Consider the following 18207-nt stretch of genomic DNA (forward strand, 5'->3'; position numbering starts at 1 on the left):
TGAAACATGGTTGGGCCGCGAAAGCACAAATCTCTATTTAAAGGCCAACAACAACGAAATTTTGTACTCTTTAAGAAGCTTAATGTCAGCTTATAACTAGTGCAGATGCAAAGGAGCTTCTGTGGAAAATGTTACGTTTGAAGTACGGGTGAATGCGACAAGAAAGGCTCGCAAAAAAGTATTTTATTCCAAAACTGAGAAAAATGCCGCCATTACTTCTCGCCGGAAGCGACGCACGACGTAAAAGGCGCGGATTGTGGGATGCCCGCGACATCCTGCGACACACTGCAAAAAATCTCGGAGGCCACTTGTTGGGACTTACGTTATAATCGTTATATGCGCATGTTCTGCTTAAGTGATATAATAAAGCTCATAATAAGAAAATTAGACATCACCAGCCCTCGAGCCTTCATCATCATCAGCAGCAGTACCAGCAGCAACCTATTTTAAGTCGGCTGCAGGACGAAGGGCTCTCCCTCTGATCTCCAATTAACCTTGCCCTGCACCAACCGATTCCAGCTAGAGCCTGCAAATTTCCTCATTTCATCACTTCACCTAGTCTTCTGCCGTCCACGACCGCGCTTCCCTTCTCTTGGCACCCATTCGGTAACCGTGCGGGTCCACTGGTTATCTAACCTACGCATTACATGACCTGCTTCAGCCTTGCCAAGGAAGGAAGGAAGGAAAAAGTGGAGAAGGAAGGCAGAGAGATTAACCAGTTTAGCTTAACCGGTTTGCTACCCTACACATGGGAGCGGGATGGGGGATGAAAGATGGGGAGAAGAAATAGAGAGCACAAAACACGGCACACACATCGTTAGTTACAGTCTGTCACTCCTGCGCGGTACGTGACATCACTGTCACAGCCGCTTGTCCAAGCCCGTCTCCTTCATAAACCAAAGTAGTACCTTCGTCGCCTTCAGCGGCCATGTCTTCTGTCGGCCATATGTGAAAATAGTTGCAACTGACAATGGTCTATTGTCAAGGTGTGCTAGAACGGACGCCTGGGACTGTCTCTGAACATTATATTCAGGACAGTCGCACAGAATGTGTTCCAGCGTCTCCTCGCAAAGACAGTCATTGCAGAGAGCGTTGTCGGCCATTCCAATTCGAAACGAGTAAGATTTCGTGAAGGCCACCCCTAGCCATAAGCGATAAAGCAGGGTGGCCTCACTTTGGCGGAGTCCAGTTGGCATACAGAGATGCATCAAGGAGGGCAGGTCGTGTTGACGATTGCTCCGGTTGGTCTGGCTGCTTGGTGTGCACTATTGAGAGAGCGTGATCTCCCGTGCAAGCACTCGAAGTCTGCTGGCTGCGTCGGACCATGAAAGTGGTATGGCCTCTTCCTGTGTGTCTTCAAGAGCTGTCCGAGCGGCTTTATCGGTGTCTTCATTTCCTATGATGCCGCAGTGACTTGGCAGCCACTGAAACGTCACGTGATGTCCTTTCTCATGTGATGTATGGAGTAGGCATCTAATATCGAGCACGATCTGTTCGAATTTTCTCATGTGATGTATGGAGTAGGCATCTAATATCGAGCACGAGCTGTTCGAATTTTCAGTGACTCAAAGGCAGCCCTACAATCTGTGCTATCAGCCTTGCCAAGATTGCTTAATTAGTATATACTGCTCATGTATCCCCAATTTAGCCAGAGTGATAATTTGTTTCACGCGCCCTTTAAGAGAACGATGGCAGGCACAGTGAGTGTCACGCCTAGATCTGGCCACTCAACTTATTTACCCCACGAAGCTGCGGACATCAGGTAATAAGCCCGTTCCTCCTTTTCCATGCCTCGCGGACTGCGATCATGAATGATTAAGTGTGGTGGCTGCGTGATTGGCGCCGTCGCTGAAACTTGGGTAATTAAATTTGATCGGGATAAGTAATCGGTGGGCGCCGTCGGAGAGGAGGCGTTCCGGTGTCGAGCGGTAACGAACGCCCAAGTCGCGGCTCGTCGTTCTTCGGCCCTCGTAAAAATCAGGCCGGGCGTCTTGGCACGGACGGCCAGCCCGCAGCACGAGCCCGGAGTCGTAAACTGAAGTCGTCTGGCAACTACGTGCCCGGGCGATGCGGCCCTGCTCGGCGTAGGTGTGCGGCACTGAAAGATTCCATGCCGGCGTAATCAAGGATTTTCGTTTACGACTGCCCGAGTCACAGGATTATGCGTTGCTTTACCGCCTTGCTGGTGTTCTTCTGTGTTTTTTTTTCCTTCTTCCTCCACTACTCCTCCATGTGAACTAAACATCTTGACGGTTGCGCTACGCTTGCTTTGCTAAAATGCCTCTAAGTGCAAGTGGTGTTGGTCTTTGTTGGTCTTTTTGTTCGCCCTTCTTTTTTTGTTCGTTAGCTTCGTTGGTCGGGGTTGTGAGTCCAAGCTTAGAAGGACTTGTACGTCTTTTCCGCTGGAAGACGCAAGCTTACAGGGCAAGTCAACTGAAATCGATACTGAGATTTACCCCAGTAAGAGTCCGACTTCGTTAGTAGTGAACATCGATTTTTACTGCAGTTGGCTTAACCCTGGTGTATTGTTCAGATTACTTAAGGCATCGGGCAGAAGGGGCTTCGGCTTTTGTGACATTGGCTCGTTAATGAATGAACTCTGTTTAAGGGTAATAATCATGCTCATTGCTGTCGCGAACGTCTTCTAGCAGCCTTCGTTCTAGCGAAATTTGCATTTACGAGCATTGTCGGCATCTTCGCCATTATCAATGCGGGTTGTCTCACCTATTATCAGTATTCACACTGTTGATGCCATTCTTTCGCTCGCTGTTCTGCTATGCTTCAGACGCATGGAAGCGGCATGTTTGTAATAGGAAGACAAGGCATAAGAGTACCGAATTCATCAAAAAACACCTCCCACCCCCCACCCCTCCTCCGCATGAATGTATTCATCTTGTATAGCAGGGAGAAAAAAAAGATGTAGGACAAGTAAATACTCAATGATTTGTCATTTGTTGAGTAATCAAATAGTCCTTATTTGTTTGAGGATCTTAAAATAGAGAGTGTTAGAGTGGGGTTCAAAATTAATATTCAGAAAACAAAGATAATGATCAATAGCCTCGCAAGGGAACAGGAGTTCAGGATCGCCAGTCAGCCTCTAGCGTCGGCGGAGGAATGCGTTTACCTAGGTTGATTACCCATAGGAGACCCTGATCATGAGAAGTAAACTTACAGAAGAATGAAAATTAGTTGGAGCGCATACGGCAGACTTTGTCAGATCCTGACTGGAAGCTTACCATTATCACTAAAAAGAAAGGGGCAGAATCAATTCGTTGTACTGGTGCTGACATATGGGGCAGACACTTGGAGACTGACAAAGTTTGAAAGCAAGGACCGAGCAAAGAGCGATGGAATGAAGAATGCTAGGCACAACCTTGAGAGACAGAGAGAGACATTAAGACATTGACATTAAGAGAAAGAAATGGAGCCTGGCAGGCCATTTAATGCGTAGGTTAGATAACCTGTGGACCACTACCGTTACAGAATAGTTGCCACGAGAAGGGAAACGCACTCGAGGACGGCAGAAGACTAGGTGGGGTGACGAAATTAAGAAATTCGCAGGCGCAAGTTGGAACCGGTTGGCGCAGAACTGGGGTAATTGGAGATCGCAGCGAGAGGCCTTCGTCCTGCAGTGGACTTAAATATTATTATTATTATTATTATTATTATTATTATTATTATTATTATTATTATTATTATTATTATTATTATTATTATTATTATTATTATTATTATTATTATTATTATTATTATTATTATTATTATTATTATTTGATTACTGAACCAAACACGATTACTGCAGAAGGTGCAGCCGCTGAGTGCCATAAGAGCAGCGAAAGTAGTCGCAAAAGAATTTGCAAGTGTATGGGATCGAAATTGCGTATTACCCATGGCGGAAGAAGAGTGCATTTCTGTGCGCCTAGACAAGAGAGATGCAGTCGACTTCGGCGACGAACACGCCCCACAACACACCGGCCCAGGCGGTGGAGAAACGCCGGCAAAGTGCCACCGCCAACCACAGCATCTAAACCTTCAGACGCCACTAAGCTATCGCGCGACAGCGCGCGCGTATCTTAGAGCAGCAGTTCGCATTAGGCGTCGCATGAGCCACACAACTCCCTTAGCGAAGAAAGAGGAGAAAGAGGGTTGACCGAGGTGCCCGATTTTTATTCATCATATCATAGGAGCCAACAAACAAAGACACCAAGAAAAACATAGGGGAAAATTTTTGTACTTGCCAATTGAATTAAACAGATGAAATATTAATGGCAATGAAAGTGGATGAAAAAACAACTTGCCGCAGGTGGGGAAAGAACCCACGTCTTCGCATTACGCGTGCGATGCTCTAACCAATCGAGCTACCACGGCGCGATTTCCCCATCCACTTTCTTGGGTGTTTGTGTTACTACTAGAACCAACCTTGGGAGTGTTGGCCATCGGCACCACTCACAAACTTTAATTCAAGTGGTAAGTACAAGCAATTTCCCCTATGTTTTCCTTCGTGTCTTTGTTTGTTAGCTTCTCGTGGTATGCTTAGCGAAGAAAGTGCGAGAAGGAAAACTGGTGATGGAGCCAAAGAAAACAATTACATTTAAAAAACAGAAAAAAGAATCTATACAGGTCGATTCGGCTTTAATATTCAAGGAATGATGCGCTTGACAGCGCATATTCGTTGCAGCGAAGTTTTGTATGATGCGTTTGTTGTTTCGTCGCGTAATTCCTCACAGAACATTTACCAGGAACAGATACTCGAGAATTAGCAGCGCGATGAAGGAAAAGGAAAAAAGAATAATGGGGAGGGAAGAAAGAAATTGTGTATTTGTAGTGCGCCTTGTTGAAGGCAATTATGCTGTGGTCTGCATAAAAGGATCGATGCTTTCACGGTATACTTGTCACATGTTGGTCGCACATATAAGAAATATAATTTTGCTATTTTACATTTTTCCCCCATTGTTTCCTCTGTTCTGAGAGCACAAAACTGAGCCATTCAGGTCATAGCACTGCCTAGTCCCGCTCAAAGCATCATTGCTTTGGCGGGCTGACGAAATATTTGATTAGCATATCTTATGTTTTAATAAAGAAAGAAAGAAAGAAAGAAAGAAAGTAAGAAAGAAAGAAAGAAAGAAAGAAAGAAAGAAAGAAAGAAAGAAAGAAAGAAAGAAAGAAAGAAAGAAAGAAAGAAAGAAAGAAAGAAAGAAAGAAAGAAAGAAAGAAAGAAAGAAAGAGAACAGAGCCAGTCTCCGGCGCATTTGCGCTGGTGTTACATACGACTATACGTACACGCTGACTCGTTACATGTGTGCCGGCCTGTGTTGGGCAATGTTGGACGGTCGCGTAGTTTTTGTGAAACGGAAGCCTGCTGGAGATTTCGAGAAAAATTACATCTGCGATCACAGAGTTAATGCAGGATTACGCGGATAACGAGGTAATAAGTCTATCTAGTAACAAGGCACGGTGGTTGGCGTTTATCGGTATTACCATGTGAATGAAAGAGGAAAGTAAGAGAGTTCAAGACAAAACGTCTCACGTTTTCAAACGTAGCAGCTACCGATAGTCTGTTCATCAATAAATTTCAAACCCTAATCCCGTTACTTGGAGGCGACTACAAACAGAAACTTATACGAGTCCCGTGCAACTAAAAACTTTCTACCCCGATATATACGAGAGCGATATGTGCAAGCTATCCAAGTCTGTTAGAGCCACCCTTCAACACATGTTGTGGGGATGTGAAATATACCAAAATAAAATGGCAGTCTCCCCAGAAAATCTACGGGCGCGGTGGTCGGCCGTGCTGCTCAGCTCAGAACTCCAAGACCAACTTTGGGGCGTCCAGCGAGCCCAGCAAGCCGCACGGGAGCAGCAGCTCCCAGTGGCCATCTAGGCGGCCCCAGGCCCGGGCCTCCCAATCGCCGGATTCCAAATAAAGTTATCACATCACATCAAAAATTTGATTAAGCAGAGGAGCACATAACCTCGTCTTCGTTGATCAGACGGTTGTCCAGCTTCTAAAAAAGGGAGAATTCGCATCTTTGTGCGTACATTCAGACGACAGCCAAAAATGACGTTTATCGTTGTCTCCTCACAATAGTAGAATTGGCAAGCAGCAAAGAATTGAGCGACAACAGCGAGGACTACATATGCACTTGTTATAGTGCCACGTCGAGGCTTAGTATACAGAAGCTTTGATTTCAGTTGTGCATACTTTATAAAGGTAAGGGTAGGCTTACGTCGCAACGACGCCGGCACAACGGTTCACACGTTGTCTGTTCTGGCGACTTACAGGATGTGCAAATGAGAACTCGTTGGGATCATTCCAGCATCATTGCAGTTAGGCACGTTTAAAGAACAGCTCGCGTAGTCAACCCCACTCTGCTTTGATAGACCTTGAGATGAGGATAAAAAAAAGCCGAGCATCATGATGAAGAGACTGGGTAGCATGGTCCGCGTGCCCATTTCCGTTGACGTCACAAATATCCTAGCTACTGCTGAAGGAGTATATCACGTCCTTTTCCCGGCCACCGAACGCAAATTGTTCCAGAGCTCAAAAACATGTTGAACGTGAAATACAGTAAACAAAATGTAGAAGGTAGCACGAATGTACAATACTGTCTTGTATTTGGTCTACAGTAGTTGTACAGGGTGTTTCACGTATTTGGAACCGAGGATTTTAAAAAAGTGGTTAACCGCAACTGAATGAAGCCAATGACATATGGTTTGCCATCATGAGACGCTCCTTAGTATATCTTCATATTGCGCTTAATTAGTTAATTAACCAAAATTGATCATGCAAAATTTTTCATATTCCCTTTAGGGCTAAGTGCGTTTTGTAACGTTGTAGAGGGCATTTTAATATGACCGATCCCATTTTTTGTAGCAACGTACATGCCGCGTGATGATTTTTTCTGGCGTTTAGAGGAAGTCCGCGAGAAATGAAATAAAACGACGTGACTGCGCTCGTGCACTATCGTAAACTGCAAAGCGCTCAACCGTGCGTCGGGCCTACCGCTTATCAGGGACGACGGCGCTTCCTGTCCGTGTGCCACCGCCAAAGATGCTGTCGCACTGTGAAGCCGACGCCTAGAGCCGCGGCCGCGCACTTCGCCACGGTCCACGCGCACGGTTCTTGCACACGAAGCGCGGTTGAGGGCGCTGCCATGCGTCAGCGCATGAGCGCATCACGTGGTTTTGCTTCATATTTCGCGGCTTTTCTCAAAACGCCGGAAAAAATGACCACACAGCATGTAAGTTGCCACAAACAATAGGATCGGTCCTTTTTAAATGCCCTCTACAGCGTTAGAAAACGCACTTGGCACTAAAGGGAATATTTCAAGAAATTGCATGTTTGATCTTAGTTACCTAAGTAATTAAGCGCAGTGTACAAAATACCCTAAGGAGCGGCACATAACGCCAAACCGTATGTATTTGGTTTCATTCAGTTGCAGTTAACCATTTTTTTAAATCCTTGGTTCAGGTTACGTGAAACACCCTATACATACTCGTACAACGCAAGTATCGCTCACTTACTGACCCTACTGTGTGCGCTGTACTTTATGGTGCTTTGTTGTGGCACGTAAAATTTCCATCCCATCCAATATATGATAACTACTTACGCTATTCTGGCTTCATTATATTGAATAAAGGATGACGCTGTAAACGCTGTACCAGTTCACGCATCGCAAAGATATGTTTGGCACGGAAATCCATTTCAGTTTATTAACAGGCTTCATTGTTGGCCAGAAAAAAGCACTTTTCAGATAGTAAAGAAATCACTGAAGCAAACTAATATTAGCAGGTAATAGTCGTCAACGTTAGAGGCATAAAAAATACTAAGTTTTGTTTAGCACATTTATTTGAGTACTGGCGGCCTGAGCAATGTTCAATAAAACAAACAAGGACGAACAATAATTCAAAATGCTTCAGCAGATCCTAGCTTAAAATACGAGATTTCGTTCTCTTTTTTTGTTTACTTTCTTTATTGAAGCAAATGATATTGTCTCTGGATGTAAGCTCTGATACGTAGGTTATGCCGGGGACAAAACACGACGATAAAGAGGCGAAATGAGTGTGGGGAGACGGTACTTGTCATATCCGATGTAGAATACATGAAACTGAAAAAAAAAGTGCCGCTGGCAACATGGTACGGAAATGAGGGTTTCGGCGCATTTCATCACCCCTGTAAAAGCTGCGCGTCCCAAGCAAGTCAGGCTTGGGAACAGCACTCGGCAATCTCGACACCACCGAGCTTTATTGATTATCAGTATACTGAACGCGCCCGCGGGCTTCTAACAATCGACTGACTGCTTAACTAGCGCCGCGTATTATATTGCTGTCAGGAAATTAGATTATTGAGCAACGCATCTATGGCCTGTAAACGAGCCTCCGCCCATACAAAACGCCCGGAGGCATGAAAAACACTGTGCGCTGCGGCGTTAAGAACTGGTGTTGCAATGAACTTACGCTGAACACGCTCCCGGTCTTCCAGACGAATATTAATGAAATGCCTTTTTGTTGTCCTTTCTTCGGTTCACAAGCGCCATTTCCCGAGGGGCTCCTCTTTCAACTCTCGCAACCATAATTCGAAGTGCGGCAATCTAGCGAGGTATACGTGGTCGGGCTCTTGAAGCCGCCCGCAAAATTTGAAGAGCTCGCCAATATCCTCCTGTTTCGCAAATGCTCTCGTTCTTTCCCAAAGCTTGACGAGATCGAAAATGTCGGTGAGCACCAGGATAAGGAAATGAGCTTAACGCGATGTTGGGAGCTAATCAACTTAAAATCCAATCCTCGTTGGCGCACTGTATCTTTGTTTCGCGTCGCTTTCTAGTGCCTACTGTTCGATTCTTATTTCCTCGGTATACCTTTTTCTCGATATAGCTATTTTCTAGCCGACCGTCTCGAAGCGGACGGTTCCAATATGTGTGTGAGGCTGGTTTTTTTTTTAGGTATTTTTCGGATGAATGTATACTTTGTGCCACCACAAAACCATTCGAACTTCAACTAGTTTTCTGAGACGTCTTTTTGCTTTCTTTGTGCACGTAAAGTATTAAATATCCACTATTATTGTTCGGTGCGTCTTTTGTGTTAAAGAAGCGTAGCAACGAGAAAAAATATTTAAAAAATTATCTGGTTTATGTTGTCACTTTGTTTTTAATACGAAAAAGAGCACTTACGCGTATGTACCTAACTTTAACTTGCTTGTATGTTACCCCGGTTTTCTGAAAAGTAATAGACGCCCACAATACGTCGAGCATCCTGTTTTAATCAAGTCTTCCGGAGCAATGCCGCCTAGGGACAACAGCGCAATACATAGTCAAATGAAGTGAGCCTTCTCTCCCTCAATGCAAATGGCATCAAGCTGTGTTGGTCATTTGTTCGAGCACCTGTCAATGAGCAGCTCGCGGAAAGCGGGGGGCTTTCGTTCGAATTCACCTGAACAGCAAATGAAAACACCGTGTAGCTGCTGCGCAAGGAACTGTGAGAATGCCACTTTGTGGTCTCAAACCCACGTTTTCTTTTACCCCGTTTTGTTCCGTTCTCCCCCAGTACTGCGCACCAACTGAGCCTGATGATAGCGCGGCTCCGCTTGCGCCAAATACGCAAAGAGAACAGGAGTTGAATTGGAACGGCCTCGTTGCATCGTGCCTGTTAGGTTCGGACAATTCGCCAAAAAGTAAAGCCGAACTCCATTTTGGGAAGAAGTGCTAGCGTAGTGTTCTATAGTGTCCGTGGGTGCGAAAGAACGAAGCGTAGAACCTGGTGCTGGTGTACGTTTTCACAATTTCGTGGCGAACGAAACAGCGTTTTTTTTTTCTTTGCAAACGAGCACTCGGAAGAAAACATGTCCGGCTTTGCGGCGACGACACACCACGCTTACGAACTTCGCCATAGCAGTCTGCTTAGACGTAGCGTAAAGAACAGGTGCCTGTGCCCTCCCCCCACCCATCCCTCCTTTCCCTTCATCGTGCGAGCTTCCTCGCCAGTAACGGGAGAAGGTCAGACTCTAAATCGTTACGGCGAGCCAAGTTTGGAAGGGTGCGCGCCAGCGGCATTCGATTTCGACCCGCGCCTCTTTGGTCTGCACCTGCGGCAGTAGAGGGGGGGGGGGGGGGGCACGGGAAACGACTTTGCGGCCTCGGTGGCGGCCTTTTTTCTCCCTTGGCGCACTTTTCTTGTTTTCTCCGTTCGTGAGTGAGTGGCCGCATAAGCATTAATATAAGCAAGGTCGCCGTATTTGGTGGATAGGTAGGCAACCAGCAAGCAACGAAGAATCGGGCGACGTTTGTGCTGCAAGTACAGTAGGCGCTGTGATAGCTTTCTGCTTTTCTTTCGGAGGTTCCCGCTGTTCGTTGGTTTAGTCTATGTCGTTAACGCCACTTATGTGCGGGTTCCAGACGTTTAGTTCATGGGGGTCAAGGTTGATTCATTGTAGCCAATATTTTATACTTTCATTCTGATAATTATGCGTTCTCAATGCGCACTTCAACTAACACACACAGCCCATCTAATTTCTTTTTCTTCACCTTTTTTTATGACTATAGTGTGCTTCGTCATCAAAGTTGAGTTAATAAGGAAATGTATGTTTACTGAATGTGAGTAGCACTGAAATTTTAAAAAAAAATCAGCTCAGAGTTTCCTTTTCAACCTCGAATAGCAGATGGCTTGATCAAACCCCTCTAAATAAAACAAAACCAGCGAAATGGCGTGGGTATTTGTTCACGCACAATTAGGCCGCAAGACTTCCATCTCAAAGAACGGAGCTGTCGGCATTACTAGTTAAGAAATAAACCCAACAGAGCTAAGGCGGAAAAATCCGACATGGCTGTTCTGCGCGCACAGCCATGTCCCCCTTATTAGACTCCCTTATTAAAGCCAAGCTTTCCGTGCCCACCACCATGTGGTTTAGCTTGCATCGATCGAACACTCGGTCGCTTGTCGGTTTCTCAGCGAATAGATTCCTTTTCACTTTCAAAAAAAAAAAGGAAGTTCGCCCAGCGGTAAGATTCGAAGCTCGGCCCTACAGTGCGAAAGACGATGATCTAACCATTAAGCCACAATCCCTTATTTTCTTCTTTACTATGCATAAATAAGACGTGAAGGTTTGCAAAACCCTAAACTAAACGGCACTTAATACTCAGGCAAATAAACGCATGCATCTAACAAGAGCATCCACTCTGGTGGCTGATCTTACTCCGAATTCACATTACGCATATGCGATACAGTTTCACGGAAAGATGGCCTCGTAGACCAATCAGACGCGTACTTCTCTCGTGCCGACACCAATTTCGAAGGTTCGCCGCGTGTTCAATGTGATGATGATTTCCGTAATATGGCCCACAGCGGGTGATTGGCCAAGAAGCGGGAGCTACATATCGTGCCAATGCCAACTAGCTCTTTGAGATGATCGCCTCGTGTTCATCATCATTATGTACACACTATGGCACGTACAACGCACCCACTATGGCACCCACAACGGGGCATCAAGAAGCGTGCCTACCTACCCATTATGAGGATGATTTCCATGCTATGGTACATACCCACAACGGCAGATTGTAGAAGAAGCGGCCGGTACATATTGTGCCAACGTCAACTAGCTCATTGAGATGATCAGCTCGTGTAGTGTTCGTTGGTTCGTTCGTTGGTTCGTTCGTTCGTTCGTTCGTTGGTTGGTTCGTTTGTTTGTTCGTTCGTTCGCATGTTTGTTTGTTTGTTTGTTTGTTTGTTTGTTTGTTTGTTTGTTTGTTTGTTTGTTTGTTTGTTTGTTTGTTTGTTTGACTGTTTGTGCCCGCTGACATTGAAAGATGTTTACCTCCGCCGGGCGGTAAGAGCAATGAGTGAACCTAATCGACCGGTGCACCTGCACGAATTCTCTCTCAGTTAGACACATCGGTGTAACTGCCACGGCATTCTTCGTATGTCGGGGACTACGGGGGGAGTAAGAGACAAAGTCCCCGAGCTTGGCGCAGACAACATTGCCGGCCTTGTAAGCCTCCCTTCTACTGTACGAGTCGATTACGGGCAGGTGTCAGACGTCTAGCAGCGGCACCTCGCCCTCGCGCATGTCCACGGACTTTTAATAACGAGCTCGACCCAAGTGCCACTATCGGGCGCAGCGTATTCCTTGCTGACCTTGTCCAAAGAGAGGACGACGAAGTAATGGAAGCTGGGAATGGAATGGGGGCGTGGAGGGGTGAGGAAGGGGGGCGGGTGTTGAAGACAAGGTGGCAATATGGGCACGGCTTTCCGGGAACAGGCGCGGCAGGACACGGCTGCATGATCCGTTGCTCGGCAATCAGTTCCAACCCCTGCGAGGTATTGCCGTCTTTTTTCCAACCGTCGCTGACCGTGCAAGTTGGCGCGAGGCCGACGCACCCCTGCCTCCGACCCCTCCCCCCCCCCCCCTTCCCGCCCCACCTCCTTCCCACTCTGTACCGTGCACGCCGCTAATAACATTCCGTCGTCGTGGAGACACGCTTCTCAACGGAATCGCGGGCCAGGACGCGCTAGTTTATTGCAGCCTTTAGTGATTTCCCGTCGCTCGCTACGCCCAATAGTTTGTTCGTTTGCTCGATTTCGGCCCACTCTTTCTTTCTTTCTTTTCTATCGGCTGCCGAGAAATACTGGCCGAGTTTCGCCCCTTCCATTTGGTGTGCTTCTTATTAACATTATTTTGTCCAAAGATGATCGCCGTACGCACGTCGCAGATATAGTGATAGTCGAACAAAAGCCCCGGTATTGTCGTTTCGGGAGCCGTTCTTGCGTGTTGTAAATGAAAAGAGTAAGTGAGCAAAATCACAAGAACACTTACTATAACAATAAAAAAAATCGAGAGGGTTCTTTATTTCTTTTCCTCATTTTTTCCGTTTCTTTTTCTTTATTTATCGTTTTGTTCTTATGACGCGCTTCGTTTTCCTTGCGCCAGAAATAGGAACCACATTAATACTACCGGTTGCTCCAGGGATACACGTGTACTGCCGTACAAACCAGGTGACGTCTCGCAAAAACAAGAAAGCGTGACCTCGACAGAGAAACACCTGACCTTGTGCGTAGCTGCCGAACGTCAGTCAGCGAGCCACCGCGACGGACAATTAGAAGAGGCTGTATGAGCACGCAGTCAGCTTTCGGCTGTGTCGTAGGAAAGTGGATGCGCGCACAACACCAAGACAAATGTAGGCAAACGTGCAAGTGTCATTCCCTCGTAGTATTTATTTATTTATTTATTTATTTATTTATTTATTTATTTTATTCATTTATTTATTTATTACACATACATTAAAGGCCTAGTAGGCACAACAGAAAGGAGTGGCGAAAATATACAATATTTCAACTACAAGGTAAGAATAGAAAATCGAACTATAAGGCACTTTGAAAGGCTATCTTGAACTTAGTGGTGTCACAAATTGAGACTGTGGCGGCGGGAAGGAGGTTCCATTCAATGACTGTTCTTGACAAAAACGAAGAATGGCACAAATCAGTTCGGTAATTGATTCCAGTAACGTTTGATGTTGCTTTTTCTCGTTGTTATTGTTGGCGCATGCATGCGGGGACAGTTGTAAAAAAGTAATGGGTACGCAAGTTTCGTTAACTAGCCCGTCATCAGAATATGTTTGGCCTGCATCAATCGGGGTTTACTTTCCAGCAGGCAAAAAGCCTGAAGGATGGATCACAGGAACAGCCGGCCCGTGTATGCAGCGGTCAACGCTACATCGAACTTTGGCAAACAGCGAATAGTGTTTTCCTGCACTCACGTGCGCTTAAGGAGTTGGGGGCAGTGGCTGAAAAATATATACGCACCACAACAATCGATTACCGCGCCTTCTAGAGAGAACAGCTCACCCAACTTGTTTGCACTGGCAACGGCGAGAGTAATACGATGAAGGGCCCAGGCAGCGCCAACAAAATCTACTTTCCGAACCACGTTCGAGATCTAAGCAAGATCGAGTCGAGATCTAAGCAAGCGCGCTAACATGGAGTGTATAGGAAGCCAGAACCAATTCGGCGCACATATCTGTTTTGGCGCTTGTTAGGCCTCCCGAAATGGCAGTCTCTCCAGCGGAAAAGTAGAAGAAGCTGGAAATAAAGAAACCAAATCAGGCGCTCTTGCCTATAGCCAGCCTGCCGGCTCTTGCACCGAGCTAGCCGCACCAAGAGGCGAGACGGCGGAAGAAGGGTAGAGGTGCCGGCAAAGGGCAGCTGGCCGCCGAGTGAGGCCATTAATTCCGAACCATTCCGCATAATTGCATTAGGATTCAGCCCTGTATCCTGCGGTCCAAGCCCGGAGACGGCCGACGAAAGAGGCAGAAGCCGAGCGGAGGCAAGGATGCAACAAGATAAAACTACATGGCGACACGCAAGAGAGGGCATGGGCGAAATCACGGGAATAGGGGGTGGGGGGTGTAGGGGCTGTGAGTGCGTCTTTGCCCTGGGCGCGGCGACTTGCGTTCGTCAGCTGATTAATTAGGGGCTCCCGTGTTTCGCTGCCAGATTCGAAAACTGATTGCCTTGGCATCATTGGGCTCGATGCGCAAGTGCCGAAGCAACTTTTGTTTCCTTTTTTCCTTCTATCGCTTTCTCTCTATCTATCCTTGCTCGCTTTCGCTTCGGCTCTCGGCTGGTATAGCTTTCGCTGTACACTGATGCATTCCCAACAACTGTGCATTGAGGCATCCTGTCAAACAATCTACGGCGCCATTAATATACGCGTGTTTTTGTTTCTTTCTTTCTTTCTTCCTTCTCAGGGTCAGCTTGTCTGCTACCGCTTTCGATACAGCTTCGTGCAGAGATGGGAGTTCGGGCTATAACGCGCGAGGACGCCGTTTCGATTTTAGTATCTTGGCTTTTAGCAGCATTTTGTTTTTCTTATGTAATTGAGTAAACAATAAGGATCTTATCGCAATGCACCAGGGAACAAGCAGCGAAGATAATGAGCAACCCAATGCCAAGTTGCTTCTTGGTAATTTCTTTAATGCACGTAATTAAAACTGGCTCCATCGACCATACCGCCAAACTGGATATTGTTGCGCTAAAGTGAGCGTCTCAGATAATGAATCATTATGAAAGACTAGACTGGTGTAAGGTGATGCTCTCCTGTAAGGGCTTCAACGCAGGATGCACTGCACTAGAGGGAAAATGATTATCCTAACATGTAGAAATCAATTCGCTTCTTTATGCAACGCATGCAGTACAAGTCCCAACACTTGTTCGCGGCCTCACAGCATTACTCTTTAGCTACGCTCTACCGGAAAGCACCAAGCGGCTGTGCGCGTGAGATGACTCCTTTATCGTACACGGCGTTAGCGATCCAGCAAGAAATGGCTGTGAACTAGTGCTATTGAAATTTAATGGCACGTCGCACTGGCTTTAGATTTTTGTACTCGAACAGGCGATTGCGCGTTTCCTGTCAAATGTGAGAAACATGTACCGGGCAGCTTAACACGCGGAGGCCGCGACCTGTTTTACAGTGTAGTGGGCAATGTGGAAGCCAGATTGCCAATCAGAAAAAAGAAAGTACAGAAGGTGCTGCCATGCAAACTACTGTAAAAAGGGGAAGGTAGGTCAAACTTCTTTTTTTTTAAATAACCGCAGCAAGAAGTCGACCCCCGTCTTATCTGGCGGTCATTTTTTACCGGTCTAAACCTTCTTCTTCTTTCTCTTTTTGAATTAAAGTTTGGAGGGTCGACCTACATTCCGTTTTTTTACGGTATCTGGAACGCCGCTAACATGCCCGGCTTACGACTAGCCACCATAGCCTTTTAGATGATATTCACCTTGTGTTCCTACTGTATCATCTCTCCTTGAAACAATTCTCAAAAGCAAACTCGTCCATGTCACGCAGGCGACATGGCTTCTACAGGGTTACGAAGAATTTGTCAGATGTCGAGCTTCAAAAATATTTATGGCAACAGAGAGAGAGAGAAAGGGAATTTGAGGAAGGCAGGGACGTTAACCAGTCAAGAGTCTGGTTGGCTACCCTACGCTGGGGGTAGAGAGAAGAGGAAGCAATAGAAGTGAGAGAGAGGGGGTATAGATACGTGCACAGACAGTCGTTGTGTCAAAGGTGCTCGTGCAAACCAGACGTTCTGACAAAGCACAAAAATGCCTTCAATGTTTTCTGAGCCGATGATCGGTGGAGATGGTGCTTTGGTACTGTCTGTTCACTCAGAGGACGATCATCTAGTTTCCTGAATGCATTGGACAAAGACTGTCTTCGTGCTTGAAATTGGGGACAGTGGCACAACAAGTGGTCAATGTTCTCCTCGCATCCGCAAACATCACATGCAGAACTATCAGCCATTCCAATTAGTGCTGAGTAAGCTTTCGTGAAGGCAACTCCCAGCTACAACCGACACAGAAGAGTCGCTTCGGGTCGCTGCAGTTCGGACAGAGGTCTGAGTTGCAGTGAAGGGCTCAGTCTGTGCAGTTTTGTGCGCCTTGTATGTGCGAATTTGTCTCGCAGCGTCGGTCCTCGAGAGAGGAATGAGGACGCAGCGGTCTTCTTTTTTTTTTTTTTTTTGACGTCCGAGCTGCCTTATCTGCGTCACCATTTCCAATGATACCGCAATGACTTGGTATCCATTAAAAGGAGATATCATGGACTTTTTGTCTCAAGTGATCGTGCGAAATCGCGGACAAGTTCCACGATTTCGCACGTGAGCTGATCGTGAGTTCCATGTCGGAGAAACGACTGCACACATTGCAAGGCCTGCCTTGAATCGCATAAGACTGGCCATTTTTGAGGACTGTCATCATTTATCACCTGAAGCGCGACGTGGAGAGCCGCGAGCTTTGCAGCTATAGACGTAGTAATATTGCAAGTCTTGAACCGCTAGGTTATTCCCACTGTTGGTATAACCACAGCGCCACCGGAACTGATTGATGTATTTGATGCATCAGTATAAACGTGTGTGCGGTCGCTGTATTTCTCGTACAAGATAAGTAAAGTAAGTTGTTTGAGTGCTGATGAGGGCAACTCCGACTTTTTCTGAAGTCCTGGGTTTGTTATGTTTACTTCTGTGCGGCTCACACACCATAGAGGAATCGAAAGCCTTGCCGCAGGTGCACAACCTGACCTGAGAGAGGCACGGTGCGTGAAGACAGTTGCACTGAATGTCATGGGGGGGCCTTTCTACTGGGAGACTTGCGAGATGGTGTGTAGGGGTCCGAGCGAAGTGTGTTAAGGGCACAAGCATTGTTTCAATGCTAATGTGCGTTTTAATGGTGTAATTCTGAGCAACTGCAATAACTTCAGTCGTTGACGCACTCCGCAGTAGACCAAGGCATATCTTGAGGGCTTGGGCGTGGATGCTTTGGGTTATATTCAGGTTAGCTCTGCGGGCGTTGGAGGTGACTGGTAGGCTGTGCCGCAGGAATCCGGTAAAGAGGACCCCGTACAGTTGCAGCATAGGTTGAATTGGCACTCCCCAGTTCTTTCCTGCTAGGAACTTAAACGTATGTCAACAGAGATTCAGTAGCTCAGTGCATGCGCGGTCCACCAGCCGCACTTTCCAGTAAAGGATACCCTTTGTAGACCTGCAACAAAGTACCAACGCAAGCTTCCCCGAGACCGTGTCTGAAATGGGCAGCAAATTGTATCTTCGCACACTAAACTGCCACAAAAAGCGCGCAATGAGCGTTTCGCGCGCTATCAGGAGCGATTTATACTGGTACGCCGAAGCGCATAAATGATTCGGCTATTTAGCGTAATGGTCAGGCGGTCCTATAACGACCGTTATCCAATTTATAAATGGTAAAAGGCCATCGAGCGGTGCCTGCAGCCCAGCGAGGGGCCAACGGTCTGCCGTGGTCTCCGCCATTTGCCCTCGGCCTGAAGTAGAGCGTAACGTCTTATCAAGCTCCGAACGTGGTTGCCATCTACACTGTCCCAGTCGCTAACGAGTCTTGCAGAGCCCATTGAATAGTAGGACGCTCCCGAAAGCCAGTGATGAGATACGGGTCAATAAAGAACATCATGCTGTGTTTCCTCCTTGTCCGCGTATTTCTTGCTGTGCGAAGAAGTATGGTGTATTTTAATGTCTCGTCTTGCATGATTTCTTCACCTGGTAAGAGAAAACGAGAACTTATAATCACGTGACACCTCCTTGTTCTTGATCAAACAGGCTAAAGCTGTTGTCACTATTTATTCTACGATATGGAAGGCAACACGTTTTCGCTTTTTTTTTGTTTGTTTGTTTGCGCCTGCATTCCTAGAATTCA

At 46.5% G+C, this 18207-nt stretch overlaps 1 protein-coding gene across 2 annotated transcripts in view; it reads left to right on the forward strand.

Moving 5' to 3' along the window:
- Rdl (Resistant to dieldrin) overlaps positions 1-18207 on the forward strand; it is a 225350-nt gene that overhangs the window by 24792 nt on the left and 182351 nt on the right. The window lies entirely within an intron of this gene.

Source organism: Dermacentor albipictus, chromosome 3, assembly GCF_038994185.2.
Source record: "Dermacentor albipictus isolate Rhodes 1998 colony chromosome 3, USDA_Dalb.pri_finalv2, whole genome shotgun sequence".
In the NCBI taxonomy this organism is placed as follows: Eukaryota; Metazoa; Arthropoda; class Arachnida; order Ixodida; family Ixodidae; genus Dermacentor; species Dermacentor albipictus.